Source organism: Rhynchophorus ferrugineus, unplaced genomic scaffold (assembly GCF_030347505.1).
Source record: "Rhynchophorus ferrugineus isolate W39M unplaced genomic scaffold, kcgeb_rfMv2 rfM3, whole genome shotgun sequence".
In the NCBI taxonomy this organism is placed as follows: domain Eukaryota; kingdom Metazoa; phylum Arthropoda; class Insecta; order Coleoptera; family Curculionidae; genus Rhynchophorus; species Rhynchophorus ferrugineus.
The window spans coordinates 60,432,472-60,455,099 of NW_027472582.1; the positions used below are offsets into that span (position 1 = coordinate 60,432,472).

At 32.2% G+C, this 22,628-nt stretch overlaps 1 long non-coding RNA gene across 1 annotated transcript; it reads right to left on the reverse strand.

Moving 5' to 3' along the window:
- Window positions 1-5,465: 5,465 nt before the first annotated feature.
- LOC143192670 (uncharacterized) lies at window positions 5,466-17,458 on the reverse strand. Its single transcript, XR_013004854.1, has 2 exons — window positions 17,183-17,458; window positions 5,466-6,002 (listed from the first exon to the last, which is right to left on the reverse strand). It is a non-coding gene; the product is annotated as an uncharacterized LOC143192670 (long non-coding RNA).
- Between the last annotated feature and the right edge of the window lie 5,170 nt (window positions 17,459-22,628).

Below are 22,628 nucleotides of genomic sequence, written 5' to 3' on the forward strand. Positions count from 1 at the left end.
GCTCATGTCTACACAGTCCACCTATAATAGACTTATGTGGGAATTGGGCACGTGACAATCAGCAAAAAGCAGAAGCATTTGCTGAATATCTAGAAAAAACTTTCAAATCAAACGAAACTAATATTGAACATAATTTGCCGGACATAGAAGCTGAAAACTCGATGACTGAATTAGTCACGACGAAAGAGTTAACCAAAGTTATTAAAACTGACATTAACCCCAGGAAATCACCAGGCTATTTTATAACAGGAGAATTACTGCAAAAACTACCAAAAAAGGGAATTATAAAACTCACCAACTTGATCAATACAGCATTTAGATTAAAACATATCCCAGACATTTAGAAAAGTGTTGAAAAGTTTAGTGACTTCCCAAAACCAAACGAAGTCACCCAACGAACTAAAAGCCTATAGACATATATCACTGCTGCCAGTAATATCTAAGGTTTTTCAAAATTTCAAATCCTGTTGAAAATAATAAAACCGATCATAGAGAGAAAAAACCTAATACCATCACACCAGTTTGGGTTTATTAACAAGCACTCAACAATTGACCAGGTCCACAGAATAACGGATGTTATTGAAAAAGCCTACGAAAGTAAAAAACTATGCTCAGCTATATTTTTAGATATAGCACAAGCTTTCGATAAGGTTTGGCATAAAGGCCTTATTCATAAACTATAGAAAATGCTACCAAAACAACACACCGAACTATTAAAATCATATATTACAAGCAGAATGTTTTGAGTCAAACAAGAGGAAGCTACAATAAAATAAGATAAAGCAGGTGTGCCATAAGGAAGTGTACTGGAACCAATGCTTTATCTACTCTACACTTGTGAGATACCACAAACGGAAAATATTACGATGGCTACATTTGCTGATGATATTGTGATTATAGCTGTCGGAGACAATAGTGAAGAAGCCTCACGAAAATTAAAACGGGCCAACAAGTGACAATATAAATAATTGGACACAAGCTGGGAAAATAATAATTAATGAAAGTAAATCTGTACCTGTGGAATTCACCTATAAACAAACCGTACAAGCACACATAACATTATATAATACTATCATTCCATATAGCAACAACGCTAAATATCTCGGAATGAATCTCGATACAAAACTTCGGTGAAAGGAACATATAAAGAAGAAAAGAGAATAACTGGAATTGAAATATAGGAAAATGTACTGGCTAATTGGAGGAAAATCACAATTATCAGTACCTAATAAATTGCTTTATATAAGCAATTACTAAAACGTATATGGACATACGGAGTTCAATTATGGGGATGTTCTGCAAAGAGTAACATAAATGAAATACAAATTTTTCAGAACAAAGTCCTGATAGGTATTGTGGGTGCACTCAAATACTGTAGGACTGATTACCTACATCAATACCTTCACATCACAGTCATGTTGACCCATATTCAGTCAATATTGTAAAGAGATAAATAGGTTTAGGTAGGTTTTAAGCTAAATTGTCTGTATATAGCAGAATATAAAATAAATGTAGTAGATAGCTTAATTAAGTTTTTTGTAAGTATTACAGTAGATAGCCCAAGTAAAAGTACAGCCCGCATGAGGAATAAAGAAACAATGATTGATAATAAATAACGTTTCAGGCCCTGGGTTCCGTTACCCAATTTAGGTGATTTGACAAATGTTCCAATCAAACTAGAACACAAACGTTGCTGCCGATTGGAAATCGAACACGCGACCTCCGCGTGTGAGCTTAGCATTCTAACCACTACACCATAGAAACAGTTGATTATAACGTTTCTACGACCTCGCATATGATATGGTTAGTGCTTCAAATGCAAACTGAATGGCTGTTGATTTGGAATGTTTGTGATTGTTTAAAATTTGTGATTGTTCTAGGTAAGAGTGTAAAATCCGACAAGGAAAATGATCCCAGTCACGCCAGTAACCAGGCTGGGTAAGACCGGATGTCTTCTGGGATAATTTCTAAAGTTGGTCACTCGCCAGTCGGTAGGCATAATGCCGAGGACCGTGGTTCAGAGCCCACGTTAAACTTTAGGTCTAGCCCAGATAGACTCGTAGTTGGTAAAAGGAGACTTTTACCAACCATGGGTTGACAAACAGAAAAGTTTACTAGGTTTTACTACCAAAGGAAAATATATATTTAAAAAAAATCTCGTTGAATTATGGCGATTTATAACCCGATCCAGTTTTTTAGTCGGTGAGTTATTTACTATTTCCGTAATGTTAACAGACAAAAACATTAAATAAACAGTACCCTGATATACGGTAATAATATATTACCCGAACGGTATTGGGCGTTCAAACTGAAGGTTAAATTTATTTGCATACTTTTAGTAGCAGATGGAGAGAGCAATATTCTCCCGTTAGGAGGATATTAAATGAACTTGTTATGTTGTGTTACTACGCACCTTTTCATTTTATTTTGATATTTTTTATACATTCATTATATCATTCAGTAGTGTATGTGCGCGTATAATCCGTGACTATATAGAAAATATATTTTAAAATAAAAATAACAATTTCGTATTATTACTAGAGTCCTGAATTCATTTTCGGTGATGTAGACGAGATGGTGTAACTTATGTTATATTGCGTCATACACTTTTATAACGATATTCACCACAAATAAGTCTTTTGACTTTATATTTTGTTATCTGTTTTTTTATTAAGTAATATGTTAAGTCTGTTCGAGAAGTAATTTCGTTTTGGTCAAATGATTTTTCTCTTTTTCTTATGTCTCTTTGTTAAAACAACTTTACACCTTTGCAAGCATTAGACAAATGGGGCAAGCCTCGGGAAATACTGCGGAAGCATCACAATTTCTCAACCAATCCTCACAAAATATATGTGTACAAATTTTATTGAAATAAATGGAATAAAATAAATTAAGAAAATGTAATCTAAGCAATGCACATTTAGAGTTATACACACAAACCAAATAAATAAACAAATCCATATAAAAAAACTAATTTGAAATCATTTATCAGCAATATATGAAATAAGTGAAGGTTTAAATTAAAGTGTTTTTAATAACTTATTTTGGTACTCATAACAACAATTAACAAAATGTAAGTATCTTAACTATATCAACAAATTTGTTATATAAACAAAACCTTTTTTTGCAATTGCTTTTTCTTTTTTGTCTGATATTGTTACTTAAAGGTTGCTTTTCGTTTATTTTAATCTTCACAAATAAAAAACAGAGTAATACCTTTACCTATAAAAGCAATCCATTAATGGCACAATTTTGTTTCATCCATCAATTAAAACACAAACAATGTCTCCCTTTAGGTGTCAAGTTGTAAGCCTTATTTATCATTTCCAAGGTTTTAGGTATTTGCTGACTTTTGATAAGTCATCTAATATTTTACTTAATTTTTAAAGCGTTTATATATACGCAAATACTTCATTGAACCATTCTTTTTTAAAATATATTTTAAAGTCTCCTTTTATCAACTAGGGATTTATCTGGATTGGACCTACAGTTTAACGTGGGCTCCGAACCACGGTCCACAATATTAAGCCTACCGACTGGCGAGTGACCAACTTTAGAAATCATCCCAGAAGACATCCGGTCTTACCCAGCCTGGTTACTGGCGTGACTGGGATAATTTTCCTTGTCGGATTTTGCACTCTTGCCTAAGGACAATCACAAATGTTAAACAACCAGAAACATAAATTTACGACCATGCCCTAGCAGGATTCGAACCCGCGGCTATCGCAACAGTAGGAGGACCGTCCTGTCACCTTTACCACTGCGTCACCAAGGCGGCTTGAACCATTCTTGTAATTCTCATTAAATTTTGTTGGCTACCTGGGTTGTTCGTTGTCTTATATATCAAATTCACCACTTTTGAAGCGTGTTTTTGTTTCTCTCCGTATGTTTGTTTGGTCAGATATGTTCCAAAGAAATACGGTTACATTTAGCAACATTTTATATCATCATTTTCATCGCCAAAGCCGTGTAAATAGTAAATATTATATAGTTCAAATATGAGGTTGTATTAGAACATCCAACCAACTAGTAATCTACTAACTAACATAACGTAACCAACGAAGACTGCATGATGACCATGTTATACAAGATTTCGACAAAAAAAACATAAAATAAGATTATTACATCTCAGCAACATAAAAGCAATACAACTACTGCGTAACACGTAAAAATCACAATATTAAAAGGAACTAAGCCATATGAACTTGGTATAAGTGTATAAGATTTTAATCTTAACTATACGTTAAGTAGTCTAATTTAATGTTGATTTGGGAAATACCTAGTAATACGTTCATCATGCACTCGTCTTGCATATTGATGTAAGTACAACAGAATAATAGTAATATATATTATAAATTGATAATTTTGTACTAAGCACATCTAATGTAAGATTGTATAACACGATATCGAAATCATCTGCCAGTTAAGCCATTTTGGCAAAGGCACTATGTCTGTGAACTCATCAGCGCCCCAATAACTAAAAGCGAACCAATTTTTCTATTAAAAATACTCAATTAATTCAGAATATATTTTGAACCATTGATATCATTCCAGCGCCGCTCTAACATTTCAATAACACTTTTGTAGAACGATTTATCTTTTGCCTCAAAGTAGCCTGTCACCAGTTGCTGGGCACTCAGATGATTATCGTTTTGATTCCGGAGTGAAGTGATGGATCCATGTTTCATCCATTGTCACATATTGAGGCAAAAATTCCGGTTTGTTACGTCTAAACGTGATCAAAGACTACTCAGAATCATTAACACGTTCTTGTTTTTCAACAACAGTGAAGCAGAGTGAACGCAAACGCGGCTTCCAATTTGAACAGAGCTTTTTCATAGTCAAATGTTCATGCTATATAAAATCAACACGTTCTTTTAATATCTTTACCATATTAGCTAACTCACGCAACTTCATTTCTTGGAGGGTAATATTTCTGGTGTTACCACCTCTATAGGACGTCCACTAAGTTCTGCATCATCGGTGTCTCTACTATCACGTTTGAAGCCAGCACCCCAACGTTTTATTGTTGTTTCTGATGAGACGCAATTCTTGTAACATTTGTCAAGCCGTTGGTTCGCTTGAAGGGTATATTTTCCCATCAAGAAGCAATTCAAAATTAAAACACCAAAATTGTTTTTGATTCATAGTTTTGAAAATAACAAAAGTAAATTCACTCCTAGCATAATAATAGGTTCTATGTGTTAGGCCCGGGATTTTTCAGCCCATGTATTCTATCTGGTCTATACCTATAATGTATTCAAGTACTATTTAAATTTCTGGAGGTTGTGTTTTCATTTGATATCAAAACCCCATGACTTGACAAATGTATGTTAAATAATATTCCTTTGGTTCATACCCTTAAACAGCTGAAGGCTTTGATTTTAATTATTTGTGGAGGTTTATCACTTTTCATATTCGCTGACAGACTTATTTTTCATATAAAAAGAATCGACAGCGAAATCCACTTTTAAAATGTTAACCTTTATTTTATCTACACTTATGACGTATTTTATATAACATACAAATAATCAACGAATTTAAGAATAACGTCCAATATAATCAACAATTCATCCCCTATTAGTTTTTCTTTTATTATTATTTAATTACTACATTGTTACTAGTCGTTCCCGACTAACCTGCAATTTGTCTTTAGGATAACTTAAATCTAGGTATATAACTAGGAGGACCCATCGGCCCTATCTCAGTGTCTGGTAAAATAATGTTTATACATGTCACTGCTGTATTTTTTATTATATGCACTTCACTACATAACACTACACAATATCAGATGGTTTGATTCTTTTGAGTGTGTGTCCTGTTCTGGTGGTATCCAAAAGCTGCATTACTTCAATATTCTCATGAGAATGGAGTCTTTCATCATGTCCTCTTGCAATTCTCTTAATTTTTTGACTGACTGTGGGTATCTGAAGGTCTCGATGTAGGTAATCAGTCCTATAGTATTCGGGTACGCCCACAATACCTCTCAGGACTTCTGAATCCTATTAAATGACGCACTGATGAGCTAACTTGCGAAAGATTTGTTATATAAGTTGTTATATATATATATATATATATATATATATATATATATATATATATATATTTGTTATATAGTGTATTTTATAAAAAACATTAAATATTAAATTTGCCAAAAAAATCTAATACATTTACGAATTTTTAAACTGTTCAATCTCTCAAACTCACCAGTCAGTTTGTATAATGTAATACGTGCATAAATAAAATTAAATGATCGATAAGACACGTGTGTTTACTACATACAATTAAATTAATTGTGAAATAAATATTTTGCATATAAACAGTTGGATATCAGGCTAATAAACATATGTATTGTTACTCTAGATACAAATAAATAGTTCAGATATTTATGCTCTATTGTTATTAGTCCAATTAACTAACCAGTATGATAAAAACATTCCTATTCAATATACAGTAATATGTACAGTAAAACATTAAAAGAATGTTCTACAAAAGCATTTTAATGACTGGACTAACTAGAATTAGAGTAATTATTCAGTAATTTATACAAAATATTTACGCGAACATATTATATAGAAATACATGTGCTAATATTTACTTGCATTTATATTCACTTATTATTAGGCCGATATTACATGCTTAAATAAAATTATTCCGGAAAACAAAATATATATTTATTATTCGATGATATGGTTCTCAATCAGAATATCTCTGCGGTTTATTGCTTCGCATAATATATTTTAATATAAACATTGTATTATAACGTAACTTTGACGTTCTCTGAGTTCATAAAAATTTCGATACATAGTAAATATTTGATACAATGTCATATTCTGAAATGCTAAGCTAATGAAATAACAATATATTATTAGACAACTATGCACATTTTAGCACATATACGCTAAAGGATTATAAGCGCTGCTTAAATTTAAAAAGTCCAGTTTTATTTTACATAACTACAGCTAGGTTATTGCAAGCTTTCCACTAAGTACAGTAAAATTATGTAGTTAATGCAGTTTACATGCTATAACTGTTTCCCAAATATATCTGCATAATTGCTATTATTAAATAATACTCAAATAATTGAATAAAGAGGAGAATATCATCCTTCAATACCATTACATAAATGATATGGCCATAATTTGTTAACGGTTTGTTTAACAAAACAAACTTCTGTAGCTAGAAACAACTGACTATTGAAAAGTCCACGGCCTGACGTATAGATGGCGCTACTAGAATAATATAAATACATATGTTTTTTAGTTAGCCATTAATTTGTGAATTATAGCATTTTGAGTGAAGCAACTTTTGTTATTGTGAAAAAAAATGGATAAAAAGGAATTTCGCGTGTTGATAAAATATTGATTTTTGAAGGAAAAAAATGCAATTGAATCAAGAACTTGGCTTGATGCCCAGTTTGCCAACACTGCCCAAGGAAAATCAACCATCAAGGATTGGTATGCTAAGCTTAGAAGTGATGAAATGAGCACCGAAGACGGTGAACGCAGTGGACGCCCAAAAGAGGTTGTTACCCACGAAAACATTTAAAAAATCCATAAAATGATTTTGAATAATCGTAAATTGAAATTTAATGAATATCAGAGACTCTAAAGATATCAACTGAACGTGTAAATCATATCATTCACGAATATTTGGGTATGAGAAAGCTCTGTGCAAGATGGGTGCCGCGCGAGCTCACTTTTGACTAAAAACAACGACGAGATTCGGAGCAGTGTTTGAAGATGATCAAGTGTAATAAATCCGAGTTTTTGCGTCGATATGTGACAATGGATGAAACATGGCTCCGTCGTTTCACTCCGAAGTCCAATCGACAGCCATCCGAGTTGACTGCACGCAACAGTCGGCTGGCGAGGTTATGGCGTCTATATTTTGGGATGCGCATGAAATAATTTTCATTGACTACCTTGAAATAGGAAGGACCATCAACAGCGACTATTACATAGCGTTATTGGATCGTTTGAAGAACGAAATCGCCGAAAAACGGCAGCATTTGAAGAAAAAGAAAGTGCTGCTTCACCAAGACAATGCACCGTGTCACAATTCAGTGAAAACGATGGCAAATATCCATTAATTGGGCTTCGAATTGCTTCTTCATCCATCGTATTCTCCAGACCTGGCACCCAGCGACTATTTCCTGTTCTCAGATCTCAAAAGAATGCTCGCTGAAAAAAAAATTTCATCTAATGAAAAGGTGATTGCCGAAACTGAGGCCTATTTTGAAGCAAAGTACAAATTGCACTACAAAAATAGTATCGAAAAGTAGGGGGGTGGCTATAATCAGTGTATCACTTTTAAAGGGAATTATCTTGAATAAAAAAACCAATTTTGCCAAAAAATGTGCTTTACTATGGTAGGCCGGGGACTTTTCCATTGACCTGTTTATCTCAAATCAAAAGTTATAAAATGTGAAAGGGTTAGAACACAAAAACTATTAATTTCCTTTAAAATTTTATTTTTTTTTATAAAAAGTAAGATGCGACTTGTTGAATGGCGATACAAAGTGACACTGAGGTTTTTATCTATTAGGAAACAGACCAAATTCACTCGTGCATCATCCAGGTAATCTTAAAACAGATGACTTCCACATGGTTGCGATAGTCAGGGCCGTAACGCTGCATTATATAACATTTTACATAACCGTTGTGGTCTTTTATACCGCTCGGTACTAATAGTACTAGTGAATGTGCGATTGTCTATTGGGTTATATGTCCACAATGTGATTTTTGATGTTGTTTAAAAAGTATTATGATAATCTATCTGGCATTGAGAATGAATTATTGTTAAGAATAGCAGATCAAGAGGGATGGCAATTGGGCTACTGACAATTAAACATGATAAGAAAGCAAGAAATAGTTAGCATGAGTTTTTTTTTAATGCGAAGGGAATTTTGTTCACAAGTTACCTGTTAAACTGGTAAAATAGTAAACTTAGATTATTATTCTACCATTTTTGAGAGATAAAAATGTGTGGAAAAAATTTCCATTCAAGATAACATATTTGCTCACATAGCTCACACAAATAATAATTAAAACCAGTTAACTAATGTACGAATTGCTTCAGCATATTCGACACTAGATATATAGGAGCTTATTCGAATCGTTCCACGAAAAAATTAAATGTTTGCATGTATTTTGATCTATTGATGAATATGATAATTGTTATTAATTTAAACAATTCTTAAACCACTTAAACTAAAACTTAAACTCCTCCTTAAACTCCAAAAAACTTTCAGATTGCTTAGCAAATGAAGAGTAAACTGTTCATGCACTGCTACCACACAAATTGATTGAAAATGCCATTTCAAGATACGTACTTTTAATGCTTACGAGGCAAAAAATCTTACTGTATCTAATGTGGTATGAGCAGATTTTACTGCAGATGTGTATCCAAACCAATTGAACGAATTTAGCGTTTGACGTTATCCTCTTTCATGGCAACGCAAGAATTGCGAGGGTTATATTCTTGGAAGAAAGTAGCTTACCATTAATTAACAAAGAGTAGGTCCGTTGCAGGGCCAAAGAAAGTCTTTATATAAATGGGTACTATTCATATAGCTTAGTAACCTATGGAAAAACTCTAATGACGTAGACAGACCAAACAAACATGTTGTGTCCTGATTATATTTGAACCACTTAAAACAAGTGACGAAAATACAAAACGAACTCTTCATATATATTTTAGAAATTGAACATTTTGCTAATGATAACAAACTTAACTCAAATTATATTGAATAGGAGAAGAGGACTGGCTGTTTTAATTATTTTCTGTTCAACAAAATGTATATAAATCATGTTAACCATATTAAAATTATGTTTGATGGTTTAATAATCTGTTATCCATGTCTAATGTTAGTCTAATCAAATCATAATAAATATATTCTATATTACTGTTGATATTATTATTATAATTTTTATTTTAATTAGGTAATGATAGATAGTCGAGATATTTCTAATTAAAAAAAACTTCTAGTATGTAAAACCTTAAATACAATGTCTACTCAAGTCCTTCTGTCTAGTCAGTCAAGTAGACATCATTTATCAACGCTATAAAATATAAGTAAATACAAATGTTATATTTAGATATGAATAATTGGAAAAAAGTACGGAAACTTTTCTTGATAGATAATTGGTAAATAACATTAAATTTATCGCTTAACAGTACAACAAAGCATGCATTAATGGGTCAGTTTCTATAATAACATTCTCGAAAATATGTATAGTAGAGCTTCGTAACTAACATTCTTTTGTCTTTGCCTTTCTTTGTATTATATTAAATATTTAAAAAAATCAGAAAAATAATTAGCTTGGACCCTACCTTATATCTTCTTATACCTATTTACCATTTTTAGTTGAAGTTAAATTTAATATTTTTGTATTAAACTTTTTTTTTCAATTATCTAGAAGAATTCATTATATTCACTGTCACTATATTCAAACTATCCACAAAATGTTTGGAATTTATAATTTTTGATAAAGCCTACCGATTCGTTGACACATTTTCATTATGTCTCTGTATATTTATATAATACGCAGAATCTGATAGAGACATAATATTAGTTGACCCTAGTAATGCAAATTCCATACAATTATAAATAGTGACGGTAGCAATAGTGACGGTAGCATGATCAAGGCAGTGGGTTCCGGTGTTTTCCTGCCACCCTAAATAAACACGAGGGTATCCTCATTGTCATAAATTTTCATCTTCGTTATATGGTTTAACACCGTTGTAACCGAAAATTAATAATTATAATTTTATAATCTACAGGAGATGGGCAAAATGATATAATCATATTCGCAATATGTATTTATTAATAAGATGATGATTAATTATAATTATATGTTAAAAAGATGTATAGATTCGCAGATTGTTTAGATGTATAGAGTAATATTTATCTAATTAATGTGCCAAAACATCCGTCAATTGCTTCAGTGATGTTGAAGATGGAAATCGACTCCTCACTATCTGCTCTAAAAGTCTCTATAATGCTTCAATTATGTTGATGTCTGGCGATTGTGCTGGACAGAAAAGATATACTTGCTGATTTGAGTAAGCAGCTTTAGACATAATCAAATTTAATTAGTGCTCATACTAGTGTACTTATTGAGCAAAGGGCTTTCTGCAATCAGTTTGTGGGGTGAATTTTGAATTAAACGATCTATAACGCTTAAAATTGTTTTACTAAGTGTTTCTGTATCACATTTTTCAAGAATTAAATAGTTCCAAAAACGCTCAATTGACTCACCGTCGCGAACATATCTGAAAATAACTACCAGTTGAGACTCTGTAGCAACATGAATTGTTTCGTCCGCCATGATCGCCAAAATTGAAGAATTATTAATTTACACAACTTTTTGTTCATGACAAATTTCAAGCATACGTTTTAAATGCCTTTAAATACTGAAGTATTAGGTGCTCACTTAGAGTTGCATCTAGTACAGCCGAAAAATTTATGTCCACGAAATATCTACAAATTCTGAGAAGTGTCGCTCTCATAATGCTCCCAAAGAACCAATTCAAACTATCCACAAAATGTTTGGAATTTATAATTTTTGATAAAGCCTACCTATTCGTTGACACATTTTCATTATGTCTCTGTATATCTATATAATACGTAGAATCTAATTAAGACATAATATTAGTTGACCTTAGTAATGCAAATTCCATACAATTATAAATATGGGTTTTAGGGTTTTCACGTGTTTATTTTAGTTTCTATGATAAATCAAAACAGTTCTTTATCATTTTAATTTGTTTATGCATTAATAATTAAAGTTAAACTTGTTTAAATATATATATATATATATATATATATATATATATATATATATATATATATATATATATATATTAACAATAATAATACTAACAATAATATAAGTTATTGTTAATATATATATATATATATATATATATATATATATATATATATATATATATATATAAACAAAAACTTATAAATGACACATATTTTAGTTATTATATAGCAATAGCTAACAGGTCAATTAAAAAGTCCCCGGCCTGACATATCGATGACGCTACTAGAATTGAATCCAAATGTTTTTAGTTAGCCGTAACTCTCAAAGGATGCGTGTGTAAATTTGACAGCTGTCGGATCATTAGTTTGTGAATTATAGCATTTTGAGTGAAGCAAATTTTGTTATTAACTTTTTTTGTATACAACTTTTGTGAAAAAATCGATAAAAAGAAATTTCGCGTGCTGATAAAATATTGCTTTTTGAAGGGAAACAATATAATTGAAGCAACAACTTGGCTTGATACCGAATTTCCGGACACTGCCCCAGGAAAATCAACCGACGAAAACATTTAAAAAATCCATAAAATGTTTTTGTATGATCGTAAATTGAAATTCAATGAATTAGCAGACACTCTAAAGATATCAACTGAACTTGTACATCATATCATTCATGAATATTTGGGTATGAGAAAGCTCTGTGCAAAGTGGGTCCCGTGCGAGCTCACTTTTAACTAAAAACAACGACGAGTTGAAGATTCGGAGCAGTGTTTGAAGATGATCAAGCGTAATAAACCCGAGTTTTTGCGTCGATATGTGACAATAGAAGAAACATAACTCCGTAATTTCACTCCAAAGTCCAATCGACAGTCATCCGAGTGGACTGCACACGATAAACCCGCTCCAACGCGTGAGAAACGCAACAGTCTGTTGGCAATGAATTATGTTGAATATAAAAAAACTAATTTTGCCTAAAATGTGTTTTATTATAGTAGGCCGGGGACTTTTCAATTGACATGTTATACAGTATACACTATCAAGGTTTTAACGCCATAAAACTCTTCTAAATGTATCCATATTTACACTTCTACATCAATTATTTCTCTATTAAATCATTTTTTATACAAATAAAGACCATGACCATACTAATATAGCTACAGACGTGAAAGAAGTAATACTTCAGAGAGTGGCAATAGCTTCGCGTTATACACCTGTTGGATGACGACTTTGGTAAATGCAAGGGTCGATCTATAACACAATCAGTTTTAGAGCCACACAATTTTACAGGCGGTTTAGTAAGCAATTACAAATGTCCTTGTCTAACCCTTTTTATATAGTGTTTTTTTAAAATGATTTATTTTAGTATGTTTATCATTGTTATCAATTATCGCTATTACTGGGTTTATGTTGTTTTGTCTATTACTGTTGTCTGTTATGATTGTCCGTCATTGTTATTAACTTGTATTAATTGTTATGAACTAAGATTGTTGTTAACCACCATGGTTATTCCGTCATTGCTATTGATGACGCCGTCGTTGTCTGTGTGTTGAGATTATCAATATCATCCATTATTTTTGGTTACTATTATTTATAAGTACTATGATCCGTCAGCATAAATAATTATCCGGACTATTAGCTACCAGTAATATTATCTGTCAGTATTATTATATTATTATAGTTCATCATTGTAAATTGGTTGGTCAGGTACGTTTTCATTTGGTTTTCAGAATTTTGTGTAAGTATCTGTTATACAACGTGGGCAAAAGTCCCGCTACTATTTGCCATAACTTTGCTCAAAGAACATATAAGTAATTCTAGTTTTCATAAAAAGTTTATGTGGCCTTTTACATTACATTTTTTTTTTATTATGATTAAAAAATTATATCGGGTAAATGGTGACCGCTATGCAACCTTTCGGCTCTTTTTAAGGCATTTTTCAAAACATCCTGCAACATCTGAGACTGAATTTCTTCAGTTTCGTGACGAATATTATTTTTAAGATGTTGGTTGGTTTGGAACTTTTGATTTTAAAATACCCCATAAGAAAAAGTCTGGTGCTGTTAAATCCGGATATCAATGCTAAATCGCCACTTCGCGAAATTAGTCTTCGTGGAAAAATGTCAATAAATAATTGAATCTTTGAACGAGCTGTGTGTGCTGTGGTCCCATATTGCTGAAACCACATGTCCTCTAGTCCTTGCTCTTACATTTCAGGCACAAGAAAATTGATCAGGTCATCAGGTCTTTGTTCCGTTCAGCAGTAACAGTAACTAAAACACCTTGGTCAATCAATGATATTTCCAGCATGAAAACCACACCATACAGTTGTTTTTAGTGAATGCAATGATATTTCATGAATTAATTGAGGATTCTGTATTCCCCTAAATCGACTGTTCTGTTTATTGACGTGGCCACTGAGAAGAAAATGGGCTTCATAGCTTATTGTCAATTTAGACGAAAAATCTTCAATTTTACGAGACAGCCTTAGGATTGCATTACTGTACTCAATTCGTTGATCAGAATCTCTTGGTAGCAATTTTTGGACTCATTGAATTTAGTACATAAACATTTTCAAATCAGTTTTCAAAATTTGCCTTAAACTGCGTGCAGATATGTGTAACTGGGAACCTCGTCTCCCCATTGATGTTTCTGGAGACTCTGCAACACTACCGCGCAACAGGGTCACATTTTCAGCGTTACGAGACGTCCTTTGTCTTCCAGAGCGAGGCCTCTCTGCTGTTGTACCGTACTGTCGAAAATTCGCATGTAAACGATAAATTGTGGTTTTGTGAGACACAGGACGATTAGGATATTTTTGACGCAATTTCCGCTGAGTGGCAATAATGGAACGATTATTTTCAATAAATATTGTCACTATTTCTGCTCATTCTTGTAGCGTATATTTATGCATAATGAAATCTGGACGTCCACACAACACAAACGTTAAAGCGAAACTGCGCTAAACATTGCATAGCAAAATGGCGCGCAATCAAAATGGCAGCGAGACTTTTGACCCACCTGTTATAACTTGTTTTGATCTCTGTTTTTATTTATTTAAGATGTTAAGTTGTTTTATTTAAATATGCCTTTTGGTTGACACCCTGGGTTTAAATTTGGTCCTACGTGTTTTATTTTGAGATTATATGCCTTATATATGTCAGTATTTTAAAGTTTTTCATGTTTGGACTTAATGTGGGCTCCATAATTACAGTCTTCGGTCATTTTTAAATCTTACATAGTGATAACCATGTCCCGGTACCACAATATGATTATTTCATTAAGATCAAACATTTATTCAGTATTATAAGGTCATTGCTCAGTCAGTTTTTTGATCCAAAGATAACATTTCAATCCATATACGACGCTGCGACTTAATGTTATTTGCAACATGTTAAAAAAAATTTCTTTTCCGTAATATTAGACCTGAAATAATAGAAACAACATTTTTGACCCTTAAAGGTCTGAACGAATTGTTGTCCCAATAATTTCAGCACTGTTTCGAATAAGTTATATAAAGATAATAAGAGGAGTGTCATCTGCTGGAAACAATAATTAAATAAATATATCTAATATTGACATCTCATTATATTTATTCACTAACTTTCTTTTCAAACATATTTTTTGTTAATGCTAAAGAGACAAACTATTAAAACTCTGTTAAATGCGTTCATAGTTCGAGAAACCAAATTCATTGCCCCTCAAGTAGGCACAAACGGTAACAATTATATGTGCTTTATTACAAGCTTAAACACTTTTGCAGACATTGTGACAAACGATAGAGAGCATTGACAGCATGGAAGAAATAATAGGTCCAACTAAGGAGAGGAATGTAAAATCGGTGGTTCGAGAAGAAACAAGGCGATGAAGAACAGTAGTATTTAGATCCACTTTAGACAACTATTATGGAAATAAAATTCCGCATAATTATCTCCAAGATCTCATTAAAAGATTGATGATAGAAATGATGATATGCCTGCTTTGCAACGCAGTGGTCTAGATTATGGAATCGTTTGAAGTCATTTATTGGCTATAGGCTAAAATACAAAATCCGACAAGGAGCAAGCCATCTGATTAATATTCTGCGTACCTTTTGGAAAAGTCCCTAAGGTGTTCGCTAGCCAGTCCATATGCCGAAGACCTATATTAACTTGCTGGTTTGGTCTAGATAAATTCTAATTGGTGAAAAGGAGACCAACATTTATAATAACTTTCAGAGTACCCAGTTAAATAAATTAAAATTTATTTCATTATTATTTGGCGTCCTATATTAACTTGCTGGTTTGGTCTAGATAAATTCTAGTTACCGAAAAGGGGACCAACATTTATAATAACTTTCAGAGTACCCAGTTAAATAAATTAAAATTTATTTCATTATTAATTGGCATCCTATATTAACTTGCTGGTTTGGTCTAGATAAATTCTAGTTACCGAAAAGGGGACCAACATTTATAATAACTTTCAGAGTACCCAGTTAAATAAATTAAAATTTATTTCATTATTATTTGGCGTCCTATATTAACTTGCTGGTTTGGTCTAGATAAATTCTAGTTACCGAAAAGGGGACCAACATTTATAATAACTTTCAGAGTACCCAGTTAAATAAATTAAAATTTGTTTCATTATTACTTAACGGGTATTGTATTTGGGCCTTAGCCACAAGGTGGGGAAATAGCTACCGCGGAACTATTGTCAACTCCTGGGGTCATATCTTTTCGAGAGAAAATTTACAGTTGCATCAAGGGACATTTTCAAAACTTAAAACCTATTTCGGTTGGAATTCCTCAACTCATAAACTCAAAGAGATAGGTTTATAAGCCAATTATAAAGCCAGTTTGGACCTATGGAGTGTAAGTAAGCCAACACTGCCGAAACAAAGTTCTATGACTAATTACCAGAGCTTTTTGCTTACTAGCCAGCGAAGAACTGCACGATTACCTCGAATTCAAATGAATTTACGAAGTTGTCCAAGATATTTCTTTAAAACACGTAATAAGGTTATTAAATCAGACCAGCGTGGATGCCCCTGGACAACACGCAGGAATTGAGAAGACTGAAGGAACCAAAATAATAATACCGAAAGGATGAATTAAAATATAATTGAAATATTACTTAGATGGATACTTATATTGTCAGGTAATATAATGATACTGACGGTTAAAATACTGGCAGCTATGATTGTATCGATAATAATAGTATGCATAAATGAATGTATCAACAAATATAGGTAATGTATGATATTGATAATCTCGATAAAAGACGATGACAATGGTAAACAATAAAATGCTAGAGTAACTAGGAGGGTTAGCAATAATTACAGACAATAACGGTAGCTGATACCAATGATAAACTATGTTAGGATGAAATATGACATGTGCATCCGGTACGAAGGGAAAATAACTCACGGCGTACCATCTTATATCCTAACACTAACAATAATGGCGAGCAATGACAATCAAGGGAAGTAACACGCGAGACCTGCTGTCACTAAGGTTATCGGTCTCGCTAGGATTAAGCAGAATTCTCATATAAATAAATAAATGACCGGACTGTTGCTAGTGCACTTACTTCTCCAACTCAAACCATGATGCACGTGATCACATCTATCAAGTAGAACTCCCGAAGAAAGATCGACAACGTTACCATTCATGGTAATTATTTCTGATAAATTTTCGACAAATCATACAATTAAAAAGAAGCGGCAATTCAGCATAGTTCCTTTACATTATCGTTTAATTTTTAGACACCAAAATTAAATCTCTAAAATATCGAACTGCAAAATGGAATTGCAAATGAAAGTCCATTGCAATTCGGAACGATTTATGATTTCCTTGAATGGTAGGTACTGTCTATGTTTTAGGAAAAAAATATCAAGAAAATATTAACAAATAAAACCACCTTTTACATCCCGTGCTCGCTTTGCTTGAGTATTGCTGCAAGACGACAATAGTAATAAATTAATTTGTAAATTAAAATTATACTAAGCATATTTGGGTATAACTTTGTAATTAAATCTAATTCAGACCATTTTATTTAACTCTTGATCCAAGCCGAACGAGACTAATAAAAACAAATATTCCCAAATTAAAAACAAGCCCAACAATTCCACTCCGGTGACCAAGACAACAAATATTTTCCTCGTTTTTAATTAGGAATAATATATTAATAACTATCTCCGTTTAGTATGTTTTAAATAACATGGAACTCCTATCGCCGCACAATAAGACATTCATTAAAATTTATCGTCGGAATAAGTTCAAAACAAGTCTTGACCTTTGTCACAGCCGATGTCTCGCACCTTCCTACTTGAGCGGTTTCTCGTTAACACACGCGCGTGTGCTTCGTGTCGACTTCGAGACGTCTCTCGTTGTTTGAATCATAAAACTAGACCCATCTAAATCGTCGTCTATCGTCTCCTGCTGCGAATGTCCTGCGAAAAAAAACAACTGGTTTCTCTTCGACTAGGTGTTTGAAGACGGCCCACGTGGATGAAACGAAACGCCGCGGTCCTTCGCCGCCTCGCGCTGGATTTTGTCGAGGTCACGGTGCGCGAGGCTTTTCTCTTTCTCTAATGATGCGTTGTTGCCGTCTCGTCGGTATTCTCCGATTATTCGACTTTCGTCTGTTGTTTTTGCTTTTACCGACATAAACTGTTTGATTAGTTATATACGGGGTGTGTCCAAGCGAAATATTTTAGTAACACTTTCGGTGTAGAGGGTGGACACATTTTAATTGAATATTTTTCCTTTTCAATACTTTTTTTCATAGGTACACCTTTGCAAAATTTTATTAAATATTGATATGTATTATTTGTAATATCCAAGATAAAACGTGCTGTCCTCAACATCTCAAGCTGAACTGAACGTGTTCCAATAACACTACTATATAGATTACAAGGAAGTGAACATGATATAATTTACGGTTGGTTAGTTAATCGCAGGCACACTTAAATAAAATTAATAACATTTCAATTTAGCCTGGTTATGTTTGACTTTTTTGCATATATAAGAAAACAAATAATAAACACCAAGCCAGTATATGGTATAATTTGTTCACTTTTTTATAGTCTCTTCTGTATTTATCTGGCTTATATTACATTTGCTGACTTAGCTCCTTTCATGGAGGTTCAAAGTAAAAAGTTTTAATAACAAAACATCTTTCACTTCCTTGTTAAATACTATGAACTCCAAGATATATACGATAAAATAATTTCAATAATTCCAATTTGAATATTTTCAGTCGTAGTTTGTAAAAAACAGTACTATGCTGACAAAATAACAACCATTCTAGTCATGTCAGTATGTCTGTTGTTTTAAATTTCCAACAAGCTTAACGTCTTAAAACGTTATGCACGTTATGTGTTAAGCTTTGGGATGTACTTACATTAAAAGTTAAAAAGTCAACACGTTTTCTTTCTAATTATAGTGAATTTTATTGCGTCTACATAATTACAATAAATACATAATAATACAAATAACTCTCATCATTTATTTCTAAACTATAATCATTAACTTAATATTTGTGTAACAGTATAACTATTTATTTTATTTCAAATCAACTTAACTTTATTTGAATTTCATGTTATCATATTTTGTTAGTATTTTTGCTTATCTTGTTTATAATTTATATATTTTGTGGAACTATAGCATTATATGAATAAGTCATCTTATATCATGATGATCATATTATAGTTACAGTACTGTTTCACAATTTTTATCGACTGAAAACAGTCGAAACAGTCGATAGTCAAAAAACTAGAGACTGAAAATAGTAATTACTATTTTCAGTCAAATGCACGTTTCGACGGTTTTTCTTTAATTCGTGATGTCAGACGAAGATGTATGAATCCTTTCCTGTATAAATTGTGAGAGAGGAAAGGACGGAGATAATTGCTTGGGTAGTTAATTTTATGTGTGGTTATATTTTCAAACCGTACTATAAGGGAGACGGAGATATATAAATTCCTTGACGAACTTTAAGAAAGCGAAGGAAAAAGGTAATTACTGAATATTATTATAATAATTATACATAACGAAGTAGAATTACTTTTATATTTGAATGATCTGTGGATTCAGCTATTATTCAGCTACTATTTCCTGTTCTCAGATCTTAAAAGAATGCTCGCTGGGAAATATGTTTGTCGAATGATGAGGTGATCGCCGAAACTGAGGCCTATTTTGAAGCAATGGACAAATCGTACTATAAAAAAGGTATCGAAAAGTTGGAGGAGGGTCGCTATAATCAGTGCATCACTCTTGAAGGGAATTATGCTAAGTAAAACAAACTCATTTTGCCAAAAATAAGTGTTTATTAAGCAATGTTTATTTGCATGGCGAATTGGGTATTATAAAATAATTTTTATGTAATAATAATTATTATGAAAATTAAAATGATTAATAATTTGTTTAAAAAAGTTTTGGCTATTGGCATGTATATAATACTTTACATAAAGAAACACTGACTGCCCACTGGACAGATTGTTGAAGTACTAAGTACTGGAATTATGTTTGTCCAACTATTTGTTTCATTCTTATTTTCTGTCTCTATTGTTAGAATTCTTTTTCATTTCTATGTTACATTTTTTTAGTAATATATCAAGCTATTTTATTTAGACTAAAGGCTATAAATGACTAGAAGTCTATTAGGCATTACTGTAATGAATAAATTAAATGTATGTAGTATTAATCTATGCAATTTTTTTTTTCGAATATGACACAGTATTACTAGTATTATCATCATCAATGTTTTAGTAATTGATCAAGATTATTGCACTTATTTTAAATTTCTTACTAACATGGCTGTATTTGACTGTTCATTATTCGAAGCTTACTATTGATTAGTGGTCAATATGAAAAGACATGCAGTCTACCCAGTTAATTCTTAACATAGCCTGTATCAGACTATGAAATTCTATATATCTTTGCTCTTAAACCAAATGATTTAGTAGTAAAGTGAGTGAATATTACTCACTAGACCGCATTTAATCATAATACTAATGTTTTATTAAATAACACCTCAGTAATATTGCTAAAATTACAATCTGAACAATTATTTGCTCAATGAGTTTTATTGTCTTAAATGAGCACAAATAAAAAAATAATCCCGTTAAAAGTTATTTGAACTAATATTAACCTGTACACTAGCACCATGTCGTGCTTTTGTAATAGTTTGTAGTACCTCAAGTGGTCTTATCCGATTTGTGTAGTTTACACTTAGCAAGTTTTTGGATGTCCTGTTTTATAATACTTATGGAGATCGCTATTTTTGAAAATGCAAGTGGCATTAACAATTTTTCTCAAATTTTGTTCTGAGGCCGCTGAATCATATCCAGGTTGGTCTTCTTGGTATAACTAAACATAACATATCTAAATGCCATTATATATTGACAAGGTAGAATTTCTTAGAAATAGCCTCTACGTTCTTCTAAGTTCTTCCTTGTTCTGTTTATAATTTATTGATTCTAACAAGGATGTGTTTTACTTGTAAAATTCACCTGGACGAAATTAGTCTCATTCAAAATGATTCTCTGTGGCTGGACCCAGGTGTTTTTACTGATGATTATAATATCAATGGTGGTTTCTCGTGGATTTCACGAATATACATTGCGGAAGTATCATCAACAAAAGTAGGTATTGTCACCATTATCCATTGTGTGGCATCATGGGGGTACATTAGATAAAGGACTGGTACCCACACACTACCTTGGGATACTACCGCTTCTATCTCATTCAATTCCGAGTAGGCATACCCTGAATACTCCATACTAGCACGAAAATTATAAATACTAAAATATATCATTAACATCTTAATTAATTTTGCCGAGTAAATATTAGATATTATAAATATTCCTAAAACATACATAAAATCAACAAAGCTGTCTTACATTACTCATCAAACACATTTTCTTTTACATCGCAAATTACAATATAATTAGCTTGAATCAGTATATATACATAACAATCAACATTCATTTAACTATTTTCAAGGTTATAAATAAAGTAATATAGACCTTCGAAAAGAAAACGAGGATCGCGCTAGTCTTTAAAATTACAGTCACAATTTTTGTTTTGAAGTCGTCAACCTTTTTTCTTAATCATTACCTTGCAAAGATCATGTTTATTCGGGTACCATTAAATACATGTGTTTATTTGTACATTAATTATGGTAATTTTAGTATTTAGCGGTAATAAACTGCATAATATATAAGTATGCAATCATGACTAACTAAAATACAACCACAGCAATAATAAACACATTGCAGTTGAGATATGATTAAACTAGTTCTGATAGGAAATGGTACTGACATATAACATCATAGATTAACTAATATACGAACACACTTTCGTTATCTCATTTAAGGTTTTCATCATTTTCGCGTGTCGATTGCGAAAAATAACTGCGTCATATAATAATAATAACAAACTAACGTCTTGTTCACTGATATTAATTGTTTTCAAAACAGTTGAAACTCGCTACACGAAACTGTTTATGATGATTGTTATGTCGAAATATAATGGGCGACACGTGTATTGACCAAATACTTGTTTATCTTTATATCACTGAATTTAATGACATGTAAAAGCAGAATAATCTTGATATATTTTGGCTGCTTTATTGTATATAATTGACAAGTTTCTGAGAATAATTATTAAAAGATCTCTTATTGGTCCCCACTTTCCGTCTTCTAATCTTTAAAGTACCCTTAACATGGATTTCTTCCCACGTAAGAATATCTAGTAATAAGCATGTTGAGGTTATATCTAAAGTGGAAGCTTCCAGCTAGCCTCTTATACATAAATAGCTGCAGTACTCAGATCTGACTCCCACCATTAGAACATAAATACCACTGACCAAATGT